The sequence below is a fragment of the Oryzias latipes genome, chromosome 1 (genome assembly GCF_002234675.1).
Source record: "Oryzias latipes chromosome 1, ASM223467v1".
NCBI lineage: Eukaryota > Metazoa > Chordata > Actinopteri > Beloniformes > Adrianichthyidae > Oryzias > Oryzias latipes.
The window spans coordinates 25,545,518-25,567,482 of NC_019859.2; the positions used below are offsets into that span (position 1 = coordinate 25,545,518).

General features: G+C 43.5%; 1 protein-coding gene and 1 long non-coding RNA gene across 2 annotated transcripts in view; one reads left to right on the top strand and one right to left on the bottom strand.

The window, feature by feature from the left end:
- The window catches only part of LOC110013491 (voltage-dependent T-type calcium channel subunit alpha-1I-like), a 435,381-nt gene that overhangs the window by 30,551 nt on the left and 382,865 nt on the right, over window positions 1-21,965 (top strand). The gene's annotated exons all lie outside the window — the stretch shown is intronic.
- On the bottom strand, window positions 16,008-19,849 carry LOC111947990. Its single transcript, XR_002873992.1, has 2 exons — window positions 17,482-19,849; window positions 16,008-17,401 (listed from the first exon to the last, which is right to left on the bottom strand). It is a non-coding gene; the product is annotated as an uncharacterized LOC111947990 (long non-coding RNA).

Genomic DNA, 21,965 nt, shown 5'->3' on the forward strand with positions numbered 1-21,965 from the left:
CGTGCTTTAAATGCAGACATGCAGCTAGACGGCTGCGAACGGACAGGATCAGGAAGATGATCATCTTTGTTGTAGCACGACAACAGGACCAGGGCTATTGAGCAGCTTTATTATAAATCATATGGATAAACATTTGAAAAAAAATAGATTAGATTAGATTAACGCATTCTCCGCGACGGCGCGGCGGCTCGCGGCTGTGGCGGACTCAGACAGCTGAGGAACGGCTGGCTTCTGACTGAGCGAGGGCGTAGCGTGTCGCTGGTACGCGACACGGCGGCAGGTGCAGATTTTTGATGCACAAGTATTCAGATTCTATATTACAAGTTCTCAAATCAAATTTACAAGTGCGTTCTTTTTGACACATTTTTACCTTCATACGAGACATACAGTACGTAACCGCACATGCGTGTTTGACAACAATGTACGCACATTCTACCTGCCATCCTCTGTCATCCGTACTGCGTTCTGGGTCCCCAGTGGAGGGCCACTCCGGCCCGCAAGAGTGTTTCTCGAAGCCTGGGCCGCCCCATGTTCCCACAGACCAAGGGTTTGCGCTGCATGCGCTACCACCGTACAGGCCAGCCAGGCCTGTCACCATTGACCGTATATAGAGTATTTACAATCAACATTCGCCACACATTGGAAAGGCTTACTCCAATGTACTTGAGCTCCTGGGGATACCTAGTTGATCCAGCCAGTGGCATATGCTTGTTTTGATGATTAAGCAAAAAAAAAAAAAGAACTGAGCGCTTGATGTGCAGTTTTTCTTCCTTCTCATTCTCAGAAAGATGTTAGCATTCAGTGTCAGACTCTTAACTTTGGATCTATCTGCTATTATGCCTTATTTTTCTCCGATGGCCCAAGGTCAGTCACTCAAACAAAACTTAGAACAAAATGTACAAACAAGACAATAAGTCCAAAGCAAAATATAATTCTCTTTTTATCTAAAAGTTACTTTTTATACTAAAAAGAGTGATGACAGTGATGTGCTTAATATAACCAGTACCCTATTATTTCATATCTGTTTTCCTATATTCAAATCTAAGTTGTGCTAAGCATATGCAATGCTGCTCTTGGCTTTTCATCCCAGTAATAGGATTACTTTTGTTGAGTGAAAGTGATCCTAATGGGTTGTAGCAGATCTGTATTGTGTTTGCCTATACCGCATGGTGCAAGCAAAGTGTTTTAAAGAGAAAAAAAAGGTTTTTAAACATAAGAAGTCCTTGGAGCTATGCAAGAGCATTTTTCCAGTGTTTTTTTAAAACCTTTGTGCTATCTTAGGCCCTTTAACGTTGGGAGTTGGGTCATCTAGACCCACAACTGAACCTTTTTTCTTCAATGATTTGTGATCTTCACTGGTATCCATGGATTACATGAAATCTTTCCACCTTTATCCACTTTTGTCATGGTAGGGAGAACACGTCAATGTAAGGGTGGGGTCATCTAAGATAGCACAAGGGTTACTAAAAACATAAGAGATGATAATAATAAAAAAAGAAATGTCAATGTCCAACCTTGGGTGTTGTGGCCACAGCACCCACGCAACACAGAGCAGCTAAGTGCCCACTCTCTAGCTATTAGACCACAGAGCAGGACCCCTCCCACTCCAATGAGAACACTGTACTGCAGCAACAGTACCCCCTACAGGTGGAGCCAGTAGTGCCCCAGAATAATAGATCCCCAAGAGGAGGCAATGTAGTTAGAAAAAACACCATTATATTAAAATATTAATTACAATAAAATATGAGAAACAAAGAAAAAATAATCTTAAATATCATGTTATATATAATAATAATAATAATATATTAAAATTCATTCATTCGTCTTTTTCCGTTTTTTCCCTTACGGGGTCACGGTGCTGCCAGAGCCTATCCTGGCCATTTACAGGCAAAGGCAGGGGATGCCCTGGACAGGTTGCCAGTCTTTCGCAGGACCACATTTCACACACCCATTCATTCTTACACTCACACCTAGGGACAATTTAGAGTTGCCAATTAACCTATGGAGCATGTTTTTGGACAGTGGCAGGAAGCCAGAGACCTTGGAGAAAACCAACGCATGCATGGGTAGAACATGCAAACTCCAAACAGAAAGGTCCCCCATTGATGTTCTGTTTCAAGTCCCCCCTGCTGAGACTTGAACTGGGGGGCTTCTTTCTGTGAGGCAAGAGTGCTAACCACTGGGCCACCGTGCAGCCCTATATTAAAATTATAGTCCCTAAATAAATGAAAAATGTTTTAAATAGGGGAAAAAAAATAATAAATAGATAAAGAACAATAGACTGAAATAATGAAACACTTACAAAATTCATGTAAAGCTAGATTAAAAAGGTGGGTCTTGACCCTCTTCTTAAAAACATCTACAGTCTCTGCGGCCCTGGGGCTCTCCGCAGGCGAGGACCGTAATTAGGGAACAAGGTCTCACCGCGTACAATGTACAATCCTGCGTACATTGTTGTCAGGATTGTGTTCCTGCCCCCTGGTCCTCGTCAGAACTCATGATGCAGAGTTTTGTAATAGTTTGCAATAGGTTTGAAAGAGATTTTTTGGGTAAACCAGAGAGCAGGGCATTACAGCAATCTAAATAACTAAAAATAAAAGCCTGCATTAGTACCTCTGTGCTGGCAAGAGAGAAGAATGGACGAACTTGTTTTCACAACGTTTCTGATGTCAGGAATAAAACTCAGCTTTCAGAATTAAAATAGTATGCCCAGGTTTCTCATACGTTGATACATTTTAAAATTGCTGAGTGTAATAATCTCTCTCCTGTCTTCAGGACCAATGATTAAATCTTCAGTTTTGTTTTGGTTGAGTTCGAAGAAGTCTTCTGCCTTCCATGACTTTATATCTAAAATAGAATTTAAAAGAGTATTTATCGGTTCAAGGTCATCAGGAGACACGGCTGGCTTCCTGGGCCCGGCGGTGCTCTCTCCGCGCGGTGGGGGGGTTCACATTACATCTGAGCCGGGGGTGTTCGTGTCCCTGGGGGGTGGGTTCTGGTCCTTGCTCCTGAGTGCTGGGCCCCGCCAAATTTCCAACTGTGGCCGAGCCTGGTCGGGCCATATTTACAACACCCCTTGTGGGCCCTCTTTTTTCCCCGGGGTTCCCCCCTCCTGGGCGGGGGCGGCGGGCCCCTGCCTCGCTCCTCCCTGGACCAACCGTTGGCCGGGCGGATGGCTGCCTGGAGTGCGGAGTGGGTCTCCCTTGGGGGGTCCTGGCCCGTACCTGGGGTTGGGGCGGGGGGATGCCCGGAACTCCTGGGTGGTGGTGGGGTGCTCGTCTGGGGCTGTGGGCGTCCTTCTCCGGTGGGGCCCTGCGTTGGGTTCTCCCGGCGCGGCGGGGGGGCTGCTCTCCTGGTTGGGCTGGGGCGGCGCCCTCTTTCCCTCCGTGCCTCCCTGCTCTCTGGCTCTGGGGGCCTTGCGGCGGCCCTGCTGGCCCTGGCCTGGGTGGCGGGCTTGGTCGCCCGGGCGGCGGTTGTTCCCTGCCGGTTCCCGTGTGGTGTTGGGGGGAATCCGGCTGCCGCTGCTGGTGCGGTGGGGGTCTTGGGGTGGGGATGGCTGGGCACTCTCCCTCCTTCTTTTCACGTTCCACCATCCATTTTAGAAGAACATAAACACTCACCTGAGCACAGGTGTCAGCTCAACAGACTGAATGACTGAAATATTTCACACTAGTTGGTTTTAAGGCATAAGTATGCGTGTGAACACTATCTGTTTTGTGTACATGTCGACAGGTGGACATTTTTGCAACTAACAGGTGTGTTTATAACATTTGAGTGTGTGTGTGGACAGGCTCCGCCCTTTTTTTTTTGTTTGTTTTGTTTTTACATTTGAACCTTACCATAATGATTAACAACCAGTAAACTTGTTGCTTTATGCTGCTTCATGGTCTTATCCCCCTTCCCCTCCTATTATCACCCCCTACCCCCCCTCTCTCTAACGTCCCTCTTTCTTCTTCCCCTCTTTCCTTTTCCGTCCGGTCCAACACCAAAGATTTTCAGACATGTTTGAAATTAATAAAGTTTGGCCTCAATTACAAAAGGGGTTTATTCAGACATACCTTTGGTTTGTCTGAAGATTAATAACCCCTCTTGTTAAAGTAAAATATGTCCAACCCAAGAGGCCCTCAGCTCTCATCTGTCTGCCTAGCTGTTGGACAGGACAAGTTGAAAAAAAAAAAAAAAAAGGAGACACGGCAATGTAAAGCTGTGTATCATTGGTCTATGAAAGTTAACCCCATGTCTCCTGATGACTTCCCCAAGACACAACATGTATAAATTAAAGAGTATTGGACCTAAAATAGAAACTTGGGGAACCCCACAACATATTTCGTGGATTCTTGAGGAGCATGTATCCATACTTACATAAAAGTGTCAATCTGTGAAATAGGAATGAAACCAGTTAAGAACAGTTCCTGACAGTCAACCCAACTCCCAAGTCTGTCTAATAAAATCTGGTAATATACTGTATACAAGGCCGCACTAATATCCAGCAACACCAGAACAGAAAGGTTTTGCATGTAAGAATTATGTCTGAGATAATTTAAAATCTTTAAAAGCGCTGTGATTTGTCCTAAAACCAGATTGAGACTTTTCTAAAATCTTTTGTTCTCTTAGAAAATCATTTAATTGTGTAAAAACATTTTGTCAACAATTTAACCTAAAAATGGTAAGCTGGATACAGGTCTGTAAGTGTCCTAATATTTGAAAATTTGGATTGGAGGCAGATGTCAAGCTGGTTGAGAAAAATTAAGATTTAAACAGATCTGGGGCCTCATTTATAAAACTTTGCGTAGGATTTGCGTCAAAAGTGGCGTACGGATGAAACATAGGACGTGCGTCCGCACAGAAATATTCGTATTTATAAAACCGTGCGCACGCACATCCTACACATCTTTCCCTGAATAAATCCCAACCGATTCTAAATGTAGCGCAGCTTTTGCGGCTTCATGACACGCCCATAGTTGCCCATAAATAGTCCGTGAAACGCCCACAAATTAATATTCATTGATTGCGAAATCATGGCAAACACAGAGAGGAAAAAAAAATAACGTAACTTCACTCAATGTGAAGTAGAAGTTATCGTTGGCGAGGTGGAAAAGAGGAGAAAAATGTTGTTTGGAGGGAACAGTGTGGGCATTACTAATGCCAAAAAGGCACTTGAGTGGCAAACGGTGGCATACGCCGTAAATGCTGTAGCCTCACAACCTCGGACCGTGGCCGAAATAAAAAAGAAATGAAAGAAATGGTCGGACATCAAAGTCGAGGCGAAAAGACGTCTAGCGCTCCATCGCCAGAGTGTGTCTGTCACGGGTGGGGGACAGGGGACACCGGAGCTGACCCCTCTTGATGAGAGACTGGCGGCTATTATTGGGGAATCCCTTTTAAGTGGAGTGGTGACTGACTGAGGCGGAGGGGGACACCGACGCGTCAGATGCACCGGGTGACACAGGTAAGAGAAATATTAAAATGAATGCAGTCAAGTCACATGTATGCAGGCTACACAATTACAGTTTATTAATATAGAATAATTTTATTTTAGTTGCTGGGTGTTCCAGCGGGGCCAGTGGTTACGATGCTGCAGCTGAGCAGCCGTCTGGACCCAGCGTCTCCACGGCACGCGGCTCTCAACCCTCCAGCAGTGGACGTGTCCTCACCGATGCAGTCCTTGAAATGCAGAGGGAAGTCATTAGTTCAATCAGAGAGGTGGCCAAGGAGTTGGGCGAAATCAAGACTGACTGAAATAAACTGCACGATGAGGGAATTCTTGAATAAATAATATTTTCCACACTTCTTGTTGTTCTTTACAAGAGACGCATCACTTCCAAACGCTGCCGCACAGCAGCAGCATTTGGCTCAAATGCGTGGGGATGGGGTTCAGGGTCGGGGCCAACACAGCAATCGGCGCCAGGGGGTAGAGGCACGTTTTTAAGCTGTGCCACATTGTGTAGCACAGCACATGCCAGCACGATTTGGCACACACTGTCAATTTCACGTGTTTCTTCCATCTGCCGACGGTGTCGCCATTTCTCATTTCACCCGTTTTTGTGCGAACGCCTGGGTCAGAGCTTGCGTGAAGGACCGCACATTTTCCCGTCAAGTTTGCTTTTTATAAATATCAACTATTGCGTAGAGAGTGGCATACGCCTTCCTTTGTGCGTACGCAACATTTATAAATGAGGCCCAAGGTCATCTACAAGTGGATACATTAAAATGAAGCGGAGTCAGTGTTATCAGTTTGGGCTTTGGGCAGATTTGCTTTCGGCGGGTTGATATAATTTGGGCGTATGTGGTTAGTTCAGCGGTTTTTATTCCTTATCAAATACTTTTCAACCAGGGACGTGTTGTCAGGGGGGGAGACGAGAGACATTACCACACACATCATTGTCCTTGCCATCATGAGTGACTAATAACTAAAAAATATATACGGTATGGGTCCACTAATCTATTCTTTAAGTGTAATTTACATGTATTATTTTATTCCTTATTTTTCTTAAAATCTGTGTATTTTGCGTGTTTCTTATTCAGTTACAGCCAACGAGGTGCCTCATGGCAGATCTCGCAATCCAATGAAAAATGGGTTGAATTTGTGCCTTTTAGTTTACTCAGCGTATGCTGATGAAGTAATACCTTATAATTTTTAATACATTGTTGTCTGTTACATGTGTTCACTTTCTATTTAACAGTTAATATATTTCAGGTTTGTCTAACTTTAATTTAGTGTTCAGATGTGAAAGAAAAGCTGCACTATAAATACACTAAGTGAGGAATACAGCTGTGCTTTTTGTCATAAAGAAACAATAAATCATTTATTTATGAATACATAAAGGTTTTTGGGAGGAGTTTTGTTGTTGGTGTTGCATAGCATTAGGAAAACACCAAATATTTTTTGGAGTAATCTTAGATGATATTTGATTTAGTTTTAAATGTTTTATCAATAGACTACTTAAAAAAAATAATTGCAAGAACAGGTTTTTTTCAAAATCCAGCCGCTCTTTGTTATGTTTCACAAAGACATTTCAAATCATTAACCTTTGTGCCATCTTAGGCACTTTAACATTGGGAGTTGGGTCATCTAGACCCACTAGACAGTGCGCTGAACCTTTTTTTTTCAATGATTTGTGATCTTCACTGGTGTCCATGGATTACATGAAATCTTTCCACCTTTATCCACTTTTGTCATGAGAAAAATGCCACAAGATGTTAAAACCAATACATGACTTTTTTATGGAGTGGGTCGTTAAGAAACTTTAATCCTAAAGACAAAATGTTGCACTCAAAAATGAAAAGAAAAAAAAGGATGTGTTTAAATGATTTGCTAAATGCATTCCAAATAGTATCAACACTGTCTTAATTGTAGGGGTTTTATCTAGGTCTTAAACACACACAACTCGAGCTAAAAATAATGACACATTGCAATATTGCAAAATTCAGAAAAGTAAATAAATGAATTTAGTTTAAACTCTTTTTTCTTTTAAAGTTTAGAAAACCTTATGCTTTTTTCTGTTTTTCTGTTTAGCAAAATGATGGATCATTGTCCTGATGCGTTACAGAAGACCACCTTTTACTGTTTCACATTAAGTTTTTAAATTGCAGTCATATTATCTCCTATCAATAAAGATTTTTTACTTTTACAAAATTTACATTTTCCTAAGGATCCAAAATGCACTGCCTCTTTTTGGGTAAAGTAATGCATGTGCATATTAAATATCTAAAGGTGGGAGCACCCTTTTACGAATCTGTTTTTTGGGGAAAATGTTAGAAGGGCTATCAGTAAGTATAGGCTTAGCTTATGTCCCCTCTTTCAAGACCCCTGCAGTCTCTGAGCTCCCTAACCCTCCCCTGACATGCTCTATCTGTGCAAAGCAAAGTATAGAATGGAGGGTGTTTAAATATTCTGCTTTGAGGAAAAACGACAATTTAAGGAGTATAACTACACCTCAAAAAGTGATGAAAAGACACACAAATCCAAACTGAGGTCAACATTCACAGCTAAACATTTAGACAGTTGACGATTTGCTGATTTATTTCACTGTTGTAAAAAGCATTTCCCATCACAGTGAGTTCCCTTTCACTTTGCATTCATGCAGTATGGTACAGGTCTGCTGATTTGTTTTACTGTTGTTAAAAGCATTTCCTACCTCAGCGAGTTCCCCTTCATTCTGCATTCATGCAGTATGGAATAGGTCTGCCATCTGCAGAAATGCTCTGGTGAGACTTTGCAGCTGTGAGGTGTATCAATGGCAGACAGCTGCCAGAGAAACTGTTTTCTTTTGGGTGGTGCAGGAACAATCAGGCAATCTGAAATTAGGATTTTAACAAAGCAATGGAAAGGCAAAGTATTGTAGAGTATATTACCAATATATATGCCAATGTTTGGCTCTTTTATATGGGGCCCCTGAAGTCCCAATCACACCAACAAATCACTTGATGCAAAAACATATTAAAGTTCACAAAGACAATTAAAAAAGCAAAAATAGAAAAAAAATAAAAACAACATTACATTAGAAATAAAACAAATTTCTAGAAACCAAAACATAATTCCATAATAGGAAACATCATAAAAATGAAACATTTTGGAAAACAATGGTAATGTCCAGAAATCAAAATGAAATTTTCAAAAACTAAACACAATAAGAAACCGGGAAAGGTAGATAACATGACACATTACTGATTGGATTATGACATTTTTTCAGATGTCTGCATAACTAATTAAAGTTGTATGATCAGTTCGGAAGATATCCAGTTTCACTTCATACCAAATAACATTCAGTTAAAATGATGGAATAACAGCATTGTCCAACCAGCAATGGCTAGTTAAAGTACATCTCTTTCCTGTTTCGTGTTTCCTTTTTTATTTATTTTATTTTGATTTCTGGAAATGCCGTTTTTGTTCCCCGGGATGTCATTTTCTTTCTTATGGAAGCCGGATATGGTAGATACCATAGAAAATAGCTGATTGGATGATGACGTTTGTCCATCATTTCTACTGGAAGTAATCTGGCAGTAAGCGGTACTGGATATCATCCTCCAATCAGCAAAGTCCCACATTATTGCCCTCTTCTGTTTTCTTATTGTATTTCTGTTTTTAACATGTTATTTTGACATTTCTGAAAATTACTTTTTTTTTCTGAAACATTTTATGTGTGTTTTTTTGGAATTTTGTTTTGATTTCTAAACTGTGACGTTCTTTTATCATTTGTTTTGCTTCTTGCTGTAGTGATCTTTAATATGCTTCTGCGTTGAGTGATCTGTTAGTGTGAGTTAGACTTCAGGGCCATTGTAGTTTAGTAATGATAGAAAGCATCTTGGTTCCGAACAGTGTTCCTTGTATTTATCTTGCCATCTGTTCATACATATTTTCTGTTACCTGCAAGGATAGGGATGCACTTATGTCACATCTGTCTGGGATAACTGTCCATCAAGTATATCCTTTCAGATTAAATGTAAAGAATTTCTTTCTTTATTTGTCAGATGGGAACAGTTTTTGCTGATAAGGAGAACAGATGTGAAGCCTCACTGATCTGATCCTGCTCTAAATTGGCAGAACAGGGAGAAATGTATTTAATTTATAAAGGTTTCATTGAGAGATGGCATCATTCAACAACAGTGAGTGTACCTGTTCAGTCTGCAGCACAGTGTGTACCAAGTTTAGGATTTCAAAATAATCCTTTATTATGACAAAGCATTTATACTCTCTTTTAGATGAGTAATGAAAGTTTTAATGCTCTTCAATAAAAAAAGCTTTTATTAGTAAAGTCCACCTTTATCCGACTATCACAGTTTTCTATAAGTTTTATCTATGTTAACAAACTAATGTAATATAGCTTTTTTCTTGTAACCACAAAAAAACTTGGCTGGTGTTTTGCCAAGTTTTAGATGGTGTCAGTGTGTACTGTTCAATCTTTTGCCTTGTTGATGAACACAATTTCTAATTCAAAATTAGTTATCTTTCTGCTCATAAAGTTGGATGTGCAAAGTTTTGAGTTTCAAATGTTGACCTAACATCAAGAGGCACTATTGTAACCAGATCAAACCAACCAACAGTAATTAGTCCCTGATTAATTTTTTGGGAGGTTTTTGTGGGACATCGCGGTTTTTAGATGACACTTGGGCTGGAAAACTGTGACTTTATCTGGCAACACTAACCCTTGTGCTATCTTAGATGACCCCACCCTTACATTGACGTGTTCTCCCTACCATGACAAAGGTGGATAAAGGTGGAAAGATTTCATGTAATCCATGGACACCAGTGAAGATCAGCGCAAAAACGGTTCAGTGCACTGTCTAGTGGGTCTAGATGACCTAACTCCCAACGTTAAAGTGCCTAGGATAGCACAAGGGTTACTAGAAATTTTTTGAAAAACAAAAAAAGTACATGTTTCTAGAGTTAGAGTAGTATTGTCCGAATCAAACCTCAATACAAAGTTCACAGTGGTACTTACATTTATTTCAATTTATGAAATTGTTTAATCTGTCTAAGAGACTGACAACAAAAAAAAACCGTTTATTCTTTTCATATTTTGCTAAGTCCTTACAAATATGCACTGTAATAGAAATCCATACAATTTGCTTAAAAAAATAGTTAAAACAATCAGTAGAAATACCCAGCTTAAACTAAACTCTAATAGAAATTTGTTATTCAATTAAAAAAAAAATTGTTTTCCTCTAATTATTTATCAATGTCTGCTCCTTAGAACAATTTGTGGTAAGTTGAAATGCTTTATAATGATGGGAAATACTTTGCTGGTTGGTTGACACAACTAAAAGAATTTCTAAAGCAGGGGTGGCTAATACGTCAAAGAATATGTAGGTATATATATATATATATACATATACATATATGTATATGTATATGTATATAAGTTTAAAAACTGTTGTCAACCTATTGTCATCGTTGCCCTCACTTGACTGACATGCAGAGCGGCCAATTGAATTTTCATTGATCTATACACCAGTGTACATTCAACTACGCTCACTGCCAGATGTGGAGTTTTTCTTCTTTTTTAACTTCAAAAAGGTGTGAGCATTCCGTGTCAGAATCCTAACCGTGAATGTAGCTCAGTGGTGGAGCTTGAATATTTTATATGGGGTGGCAGGGTGGGAGACTTTGGAAGGGTGACAGAGAAGAACAGCAGAGTTAACTTCCATTTTAAGTGAAAATATCAAAAATAGCCTTTGTATTTCAAAACAGTTTTGTAATCGTATTAAATAATAATATTAAAAGAGTAGTTTTAATATTACTGTGCTTGTGTAGATTTTCTCAGGAAACTCCAGCTTATTCCCACAGTCCAAAAAGATGCTTCAAAGGTTAATAGGGTAGTATAAAACAGTGGTCTCCAAACTTTTTCAGACCACAGACCGGTTTAATGTGAGGCAATATTTTCACAGACCGGTCCATGAAGTTTGGATTTAATATTTTCATGCTTCCGGTTTATGAAAAACCCTTTTTTTTCACATTAAAATGCTACTACAAGATATTGTGTTAAAAACAATCTAAAAACATTAATATATTTCTTTTTTTTACAGATGATGAAGATTCAATAAATCAAAGTTGTGGATTTGTAGACGTTGTTTGTGATTTGTAAATAATGAAATAAAATCAACAATAAAGATTTTTTTTATACTATGTCCTATATAACTTTGACAGCGCAAAGGGGCAGACAGGACAACAGAGAGAGAGGAACAGCAGCAGTGAACTATGTTAAAAAGTGAATTGAAATATTCAGAAGTGACAATCCTGATTAAAACTTTGTACGGCCGTTCAGTGTGCCAACACTGCTGTATATGTGTGCTGGGTAAAAGATGCTTTGATTTCAATGAAGGACTTTTGTGGAATTTCTCTTTAAAGTAATAGCTTCTTTGCCAGTGCATCTGCCCATAAAGATTATTTTTCATGTGATCTTTACTAGCTAACACTATTTTCAACCCCCCTGACTCGTTCCCCTTGCATTTCTTTTCCACTGAAACCTGTAACTCCCTCATGTCATTCTTTAACCAGAAAATTTCCAATCTTCCCTTCATTTCCAAAATTCTTGAGGAAATAGTCGCCTCCCAACTTTATGATCACCTAAAACACAATAATCTCCTGGAACCTTTTCAGTCCGGTTTCCGCCCCTCACACAGTACTGAAACTGCTATGCTCAAGATCACTAATGACCTCCTCATTGCAGCTGACTCTGGCCTCCTCACCATCCTCATCCTCCTTGACCTGAGTGCAGCCTTTGATATCATTTCTCACTCCATCCTCCTCCAAAGGCTCTCCTCCCTCTGTATCACCTCTACCCCCTCTGTTGGTTTCAATCCTACTTCTCTGACTGAACCCAATTCATTCAGCTTAAATCTTTCAAATCTCAGCCTTCCTCTGTCTCTTCTGGTGTCCCCCAAGGTTCTGTCCTTGGTCCTCTTCTTTTCATTACTTATCTTCTACCCCTTGGCAATATCTTCCGCAAATTTAATGTTAATTTTCATTGTTTTGCGGATGACACCCAGCTCTATGTATCAAGCAAACCTGACTCCTCTCTTCCAACCTCCTCCCTCCAGTCCTGTCTATCTGAAATCAAAAACTGGTTCACCTTAAACCTTCTCAAACTAAATAGTGATAAAACCGAGCTACTTCTTGTCGGTTCCAAATCCACCCTCTCCAAAGCCACAAGTGTTACTCTTTCCATCGACTCATCTTCTGTCTCCCCCTCTCCTCAGGTGAAATGTCTGGGTGTCATCCTAGATAGCTCCTTACCTTTTCAGTCCCACATCAATAACATTACTCGGTCAGCCCATTTCCATTTACGTAACATTAATCGTCTACGCCCTTCCCTCACTGTCCCCTCTGCTTCTATCCTGGTCCACAGTCTGGTCACTTCCCGTCTAGACTACTGTAATTCCCTCCTCTTTGGTCTCCCCCAAAAAACCCTCATTAAGCTTCAACTGGTCCAGAACTCAGCTGCCCGCATCATCTCCAGAACCCCCTCCTTCAGTCATATCACCCTGGTTCTCCACTAGCTGCACTGGCTTCCCATAACCTCCAGAATCCAATTCAAACTCCTCCTGTTCACTTTTAAGGCCCTCCACAACCTGGCCCCCCCTTATCTCTCTGACCCCATCCATACTAAAACCCCCTCTCGTTCTCTTCGGTCCTCCTCCTCTGTTCAGCTCTCTGTTCCTCCAGCCCGCCTCGTCACCATGGGAAGCAGAGCCGGCTGAGATGGGGGCTCACGAGTAAGCCCACACCAGCCCACCGCATCTCACCCTGAGCAATTCCAGAGTGGTAGAGAGTCCAAGCCCTCTCTTAGGACTGAGTTTCAGGGCCCAGGCTATGCGTGGAGGTGAGCCCGACTATATCTAGACCAAGGGTCTGCAACCTGCGGCTCACGAGCCGCATGCGGCTCTTTCATCCCTTTGCTGCGGCTCTCTGTGGTTTTGTTAAATAACTAATATGTTCTGAGGTTGTCGTGGTGCCTTTAACACCGTCGGGATGTGCGAGCGGGCAGGAGGAAGAGAGCAGCGTGAATGCGCTCAGAGGGGGCGTGTGTTCGGTTGTAAACACGGACCAGAGTCTGTTATGAGATGGAAAGTTCTTCAAAATAGATAAGATGAAGAAAAACGATCATAACACATGACGGTCTTTTCAGGTTCCACAGAGTTCCATATGGGTCATGGTCATGTTGTTCTTGTTGCTAGTGTTGAAGGGTCTCCCAACAGGAACATGACAACGACCTGAAGGCAGTGCTAGATGCGCTTGAAAAAATCAGGCCTTCAACTGACCCCTGACACATGCCATTTCCATCAAATAAGTCTGCTGATCTTGGGACATGTCATGTCTGCACAAAGTCTGTTGCTAATAAGGAACACCTCAAAGCTATCACTGATGTGTTAGCCACCCGTTTCTTCATACTCCTGGGTTTTCTCCCCCTAGCCTCACCGTCACACTGGGGGCCGTCTTGCTCATTGCACGATGGTCAGCTAGACTTCTCTGTTTCTCCTATGATCTGGTCTACCATGCTGGGGCTCAAAATTATGCTGCTGACTGCGTTTCCAGATTTCCTCTTGCATAATACGAAAACACAGAGCCAGTGATGGAGCCAGGGCTGCTGGCCCTGGTACACACCGAGCTGAAGGCCCTTTCAGTAAAATATTTTACAGTGGCGTCTAAAGGATGTCCAGAGCTTACTGCTTTGAGGGATCTGATTCAAAAAGGTTAGCCCAAAACAACAAAGTCCTTATCTCTAGCACCTAAGCCATATTTTGCAATTACGAATGAACTCTCTGTTCAGAACACCATCGAGTACAGAGGACCTCAGAGACGCATAGTTCCAGTATCCCTGAGAAAGCAGCTGATCAGTCTGGCTCATAAAACTCACCATGGCATTGTACGTACAAAACAAAGGTTGCAGAAATTATAGTGGTGGCCAAGTATGGACTTGTATGTAGAAGAGAGCATCAGAAAACGTGTGACATGTCAGGTGATGAATAAAAGTCACAACATTCATGCCGCAGCACTCCAGCCAATCCCACTTCCTGCTTGCCCATAGCAAAAAGTTGGTATTGACATTGTGGGGCCTTTTGAGTCAGCATCCTGGGCCTGCCGGGATGCTGTGACACTGATAGACTATTACACCAAGTGGCCAGAGGTTGCATTCACTTTTTCAATCACGACCACTGCCATAACTGCCTTCCAGTCTACAGTGTTCTCCAGATTCAGAAACCCTACCAAACTGGTCAATGATAATGGGACTTAATTTACATCGATCGAATTGGCGACATTTCTGGAACAGAGAGACAGCAAGCACAGAAGGGTGTCTCTGTACTATCCGCAAGCTAATGAAGCCATAGAAAGATGGAACTGCATTCTCAAAGAAACACTCCTTATCCCTTGTGCTATCTTATGACCCCACCCTTACATTGACGTGTTATCCCTACCATCCCTACCATACCAAAACTGATGGTACCCTTTGACCTACAAGGGTCAGAAAGAAGCCAACTTGGTTAGGGGATTAAGTGCATTAATCACATATAAATGGCCTTTGGGGGGTTAAACGAGCAAAGACATGAAAGACAATGTAAAATATGTAGGAATATATATTATAAAATATAAATTCCTCATAATTGTTGTTCTAAACCTAAGGTCCAGTTATTGTTGTTTTGCACCATAAATATGATGTTGCCCTGCTACAGTGAATTTTAAGTTTCTGAGAAGTAGGCACTGCTGCTGTGTCCATGTTTTTTAAAGTTGAGTTAATTGTTAGTTTTTTCTGAAACCAGTTGGGAAAATATGTTGCTTTTTCAATACCATGCCACAGCTCGGTGTCGCTGTGGGCTGCTCTTTATGTATGCAGTGTTAAAAGAAAGAGAAAAAGACACACCAGAAACGGCTGAACATGAGAAGTTGAACTCGTGGTTTTTACCTATGCCACCACAACATGCGCCACAATCATTTTTGGTTTTTGTTTTTAGAATCTGTATCCAGAAATTATTATTTTATAATACAAATCCAATTGCAAGTGAGTGCTGGCCAAGAAGAAGCACATTTCAATACAAACATAATTAAAACCACATACGTCATAAAAAAGCAGTTGCACATTATTGTTTCGGTCTCTAATGCTTTGAGCTTGTTATTAAAAGCATTTAAAGATACCAGTTCAGTTAGTTTCCAGTCTTTCTGCAGCATATTTCAAGCTTTTTCCCCCAGCTCTCTGCGGGCAAATGAAACAAACCTCTTGAATACGAGTCACAATGATGCGCCATAGATCTACAGTTGGTAATGAACCTCAGAGAAGCATGATACATGGTGTCAACCATTTTCAGACATAAAGAAGAGACATTCATATACAGAATATCACCATGATCCAGCACAGATAAAAAGTTTACGTGACAAGACGCCTTTTTACTTCAAAAGAAAAACACAAGTTATTACAGAAGAAAAAGCCAAGTTTAAGTATGAGTTATTTTTACAAATTTTTCTATGTGAGGTTTAAAGGTAAGGGAGTATCAATCAGACACCAAGGTACTTGTACTCATGAACCACCTTTATTAGATTTCCAACCAAAGTGGATACCATTGGAATTGTTTCATAGAGGAATGAACTCTGAACTTAAAAATGAACTTTTAAATGACTTCAAGTACTTTATAGGCATATTCAGACAAGTTGTTTAAGGAAAGAAAAACATTTCATGCATTTAGAATTTTGCTGTCAGGGGAAAAAAAAACTCAGGAGAGCAACGCTGAAAAGAGGAGAAAATAAACTGCCATTTCAGTCTAGTAGATCCTTCGAGGATTGTTCTGTTGTGACATTGCTTCGATGAAAGCAAAGTGGGGACAGAGCCAAGCTGCTGATACACTACACTCCCCTAAAGACAGCCAGGGGGAAGGAAATCTAAAAATACAAAGAGACATGTTTTTGAAATGTTGCAAAAAAAAAAAGCTGGAGTTTTTCTTGTAAAAACTAATCTAGTTTCCATGTTTAAATATCCATTAGGCTGTTTAGCTAGAGAGTTGTCCTATCTTGAGCTGCTCAGTAAATTTTGCTTGATGTGTGTGTGTGACAAATGAGTTCAAGGGTTTCTGACCGCATGTTCAGAGAGGATCTACCTTCATCAGGATCATGGTGTTCAAGTCTTCTTGCTGACTTAGAGTTGCAAGTCTTCTTTAGAGACTTCATTCTGATTCAGAAAGTGTTCATTTTTGAGTTCCAGGTGGCTAACTCATTCTACTACAAGCATCATACCAACCTTTTACTTCATTCACAAGTATGAAGGTGTTTGTTTCGCTTGTGTTGATACTGTATCTGCAAAGCATGCTGAGTCAACTAGTAAGGATAATTGCTAAAAATAAAAAATAAAAAAGAAGCATTCTGTCATAAACAGATCGCCGGGGATGGGAGTGAAGCTGGAGCTGTGGTGTTTAAGGTCTGAAGAGTCCGTGTGATATCCTGGATCCGGGAAATAAGGTCCTCCTGAACAGAAGTGATGCGAGAGAGTATATTGGAGTGGAGTTCCAAGAAAATACCTCGTTTCTGCACAGCGTGGCGGAGAACTTCCGGGTCAGCTGGGTCGGGTTTCTGGCCAGTTCGTTCTGTCATGGCTAGTACACGGAACGGACCCAGACGCTGGAACCCAGAGGCAGAGACAGGTGAGTGAAAGGTAAGTAAAGAGTTTATTTTAAGTTATTGCTGATTCCTGACGAGGCTGTGGGTAACGTGGCTGCGGCTCTTGATTGTAGTCTCCGGTACCGTACGTGCAGAGTCCCAAGAGCTGAGAGGCCAGACAGAGTTCGTGGCGTGGCTGGAGATCCAGAGGAGCACAGACACTGTGGCTGACAAACACAGGTGACGTCGACGAGGAGTGATATGGCAGCTGCTGCTCGAGGAGGTGAGATTCAGGTGACACTCTTGGCATGAGGTGAGGACCTGAAGCGAAGAAAACAGTCAAGGTTAACTTGGGACGAGACAAGGGGGCCAGACGTAGAGAGCTTCAGGAGACTAGGCACCATCAGGGTTAGCGAACTGGCGGAGAATGATGAAGCTGGGTCTCCTTAAGTAGCAGGTGTCTGATGAGTAGAGTGGTCACAGCTGAGAGGGATGAGCAGCAGAGCTGGAGGGGGAGGAGTCTGACAGGCCACCATGACAGTACCCCCCCCTCAACGACCGCCTCCTGGCGGTCCAGGCCAACGATCCGGGTGGGCGCGGAAGAAGTCGGAGATGAGGGAAGGGTCGAGGATGAGGGAACGGGAGACCCAGGAGCGTTCCTCAGGACCGTACCCTTCCCAATCCACCAGGTACTGGTGGCCACGGCCACGGCCACGGATATCCAGGATGCGGGAGGCAGTGAACGCCGGACCCCCATCAATGATACGGGCGGGAGGTGGGGAAGTGGAAGGCGGGCACAAAGGGGTTTAATGTGAGAGACGTGGAACGTGGGGTGTACTTTAAGGGCAGCAGGCAGGCGAAGACGGACACAGGAGGGATTGAGGATGCGGTCGATGACATAGGGACCGATGAACCTGGGTGCCAACTTGCGAGACGAGGTCTGCAGGGGAATGTTTTTAGATGACAGCCACACTTTTTGACCGACCTGATAAGTGGGGCCCGCCACCCTGTGGCGATTGGCGATCCTACAGTTGTCCTCCTTGGTCCGAAGCAGAGCCTCTCTGGTTTGGTTCCACACCCGTTGGCAGCGTTGAAGATGATGTTGCATGGATGGGACAGCCAGCTCCAGCTCCTGAGAGGGGAACAGAGGGGGGGAATAGCCCAACGATGCTTCGAAGGGAGAGACCCCGGTAGCAGACGAAATGTGGGAGTTGTGGGCATACTCGATCCACACCAAGTGCGTGGCCCAATCAGCCGGGTTCTGGGCGGCCAGACAGCATAGAGCCGCCTCCAACTCTTGATTTGCACGCTCTGCCTGGCCGTTGGATTGGGGGTGATAGCCGGAGGACAAACTAACTGTAGCCCCCAACGCCGAACAGAACGCCTTCCAAACGTGAGAACTGAATTGAGGGCCCCTGTCTGAAACAATGTCTGCTGGAATGCCATGATGGCGAAAAACATGGTTCTATAGGAGGTCGGCTGTCATCGTGGCTGAAGGTAACTGGGGCAAGGGGATGAACTGGGCGGCTTTGGAGAAGCGATCGATCACTGTAAGAATTACAGTGTGGCCTTGGGACGTGGGTAGCCCAGTAACAAAGTCCACAGCGATGTGTGACCAGGGTCTATGGGGAGTTGGCAGAGGATGGAGCAAGCCAGCAGAGGTTGAACTGGAGGACTTAGATCTAGCACATCAGGTACAAGCGGCAACGTACTCACGCACATCCTTGTCCATTTTGGGCCAGTAAAACCTCTTCCGGAGGAGATTGAGGGTCCTAAAAACTCCGCCATGGCAGGCAACCCGAGAACTGTGACCCCAGGAAAGAACGTCTGACCGGAGTGACGTGGGAACAAAGAGAACACCGTCAGGACAGGAGTCGGGTTTGGGTTCTTCCCCCTGAGCATTAACGACCCGGTTTTCGATGTCCCAGGTTAAACTGCCCACTATGCAGGTAGATGGAATGATGGTATTGGAGCTCGTGGTATCATCGGGACTGAATTGGCGGGAGAGGGCATCGGGTTTGGTGTTGCGGCTGCCCGGCCTGTAAGTAATAGTTAAATTAAATCTGTCAAAAAATAAACACCAACGAGCTTGACGTGAATTTAAACGCTTGGCTGAACGCAAGTAGGCCAGGTTCTTATGGTCGGTCCATACTATAAAGGGTTGATCTGCTCCCTCCAACCAATGACGCCACTCTTCCAACGCTAGTTTGATGGCCAGCAGCTCACGATTACCTACGTCATAATTCCGTTCAGCGGGATTAAGTTTCCGGGAAAAGAAAGCACAGGGTTTGAGTTTGTTTGTGGTGGTTTCCTTCTGGGAAAGGACAGCTCTGACCCCAGTGTCAGAAGCATCGACCTCTACTATGAACTGTCTAGCCGAGTCAGGTTGAGTGAGGATGGGTGCCGAGATGAACAGTGACTTGAGGGTGTCAAAGACGACTTGAGCATCAGGGTTCCATTGAAAGGGCTTGGAGATTGAAGTTAACTGAGTAAGAGGTGAGGCAATGCTGCTGTAACTTCTGATGAATCTTCTGTAGAAGTTGGCGAAACCCAGGAATTGCTGTAATTTTTTGCGAGTGACTGGGGGCTCCCACTGGGAGACAGCTTTGATTTTAGCAGGGTCGGGTTGGATGCGGCCAGCCTCGAGAATGTAACCAAGGAACTGGACCGAGGAGGCGTGGAATTGACATTTTTCTGCCTTCACAAACAGCTGGTTCTCAAGTAACCTGGTCAGAACCTGGCGCACGTGGTTTTCATGTTGGACAGGATCATGGGAAAAGATCAAGATATCGTCAAGGTAGACGAAGACGAACCGATTAATAAAATCTCGGAGCACGTCATTCACGAGTCTTTGAAAAACCGTCGGGGGCATTGGTGAGGCCAAAGGGCATGACCAGGTACTCGTACTGGCCGAGGGGAGTATTGAACGCGGTTTTCCATTCATCCCCCTCCTTGATACGGACTAAATAATAGGCATTGCGAAGGTCAAGTTTAGAAAAAATCTGAGCGCCTTGAACAGAATCAAAAACCGAGCTTATGAGGGGAAGTGAGTATTTGTCTTTGATAGTGATAGAATTAGGTTCGCGGTAATCAATACATGGACGCAGGGTTTTATCCTTTTTCACCACGAAGAAAAACCCAGCACCAACAGGAGAAGACGACGGGCGAATGTGACCGGATGAAAGCGCCTCATGGATGTAGGACTCCATAGCGGCCTTTTCGGGACCAGATAAATTAAATAGATGCCCCTTGGGCAACGTAGCCCCTTGAAGGAGCTCGATGGCGCAGTCATAAGGCCGGTGGGGAGGTAGAGCATTAGCTTTGCAATTACTGAAGACAGCTTTAAGTTCATGATAGCAAGAGGGAACCTTAGTGAGATCGATAGATTCAACGAGAGCAGAGTTAACAGGAGCTAAATCGGGGATGGCAGACTGAAGACAGTTAGCCATACAGTAGGCACTCCAAGAATTAACCCGTTGGTAAACCCAATCAAACTGGGGGTTATGATGTTTCAACCAAGAACAACCCAAAACTATAGGATTATGAGGAGAGTGAGTAATAAAGAATTGAATGTTTTCATGATGATTACCGGATGTAATGAGCTGGATGGGACCGGTACAGTGAGTGATGACTGAGAGGTGCTGACCCCCCAAGCCAGCAGCTTTAATGGGGGTCTCCAAGGGTTCAGTAGGTAGTGAGAGGGAGTTTACGAGGCCTAAGTCAATGAGGCTTTGTTCGGCTCCAGAGTCAATTAAAGCCTGAGCCTCCGTGACACGAGAATCAAAACATAGCTTGACAGGAATGCGACAAAAGTCTGTGGGAGGAGAAACAGACTTACCCGCCCGCGGCCTGCCGTCTAGCGGGGGGTTCGGGAGTTTAAACGAAGCTTACAGTGGGAGACCTGATGACCGGGATTTCCACAGTGAAAGCATAAACCATCTTTACTCCGCTTCTGACGTTCTTCGGCAGACAGCTTTGAGTGGCAAACCTGCATGGGTTCTTCAGGTGATTTGCGAGGTAAGACCGTCGGGAACTCTGTGAGATGGATAGAGGAAGGAGACTGGTTAGCCATAAGCGGAGTACGAGGCTGAGAGGCGCGCTCGAGTTTACGTTCACGGAGGCGAATATCAGATCGTAGAGCAGCGTTGACTAAACCTTCAAAGCCGGTAGCTTCTGGCTGAGTGCACAGATGATCTTTGATGTGGTCATTCAATGATCGGTAAAAAATACCTCTGAGTGCGGGGTCCGTCCACCCTGCTTCCACGGCTAGGATGCGGAAATCAATGACATGGTCGCAGACAGATCGATCGCCTTGCTTGAGGCTTAGCAATCGTCTGGTGGCTTCTTCCTGCTTTTTGGGTTGGTCAAAAACGAGTCGAAACTCGTTAAGGAATCTTTCGAGGGGGAGTTGAGGAATTTGATTGACCGCCAGGAAGGCTTGGGCCCATCGCAGAGCTTTATTCCTGAGGGAGTTGACGATTAGCGTAATTTTGGTGAGATCTGAGTGGTAGAAACGTGGAGAAAGTTGGAAAAGGGGTTGACATTGTAACAGAAACCCCCCAAATGCTTCAACATAACCGTGAAACGGCTCAGGTTGTAACCGGACATTTTCCGGGGTAGAAGCGGAAGTAAACAGATCGCCGGGGATGGGAGTGAAGCTGGAGCTGTGGTGTTTAAGGTCTGAAGAGTCCGTGTGATATCCTGGATCCGGGAAATAAGGTGCTCCTGAACAGAAGTGATGCGAGAGAGTATATTGGAGTGGAGTTCCAAGAAAATACCTTGTTTCTGCACAGCGTGGCGGAGAACTTCCGGGTCAGCTGGGTCGGGTATCTGGCCAGTTCGTTCTGTCATGGCTAGTACACGGAACGGACCCAGACGCTGGAAC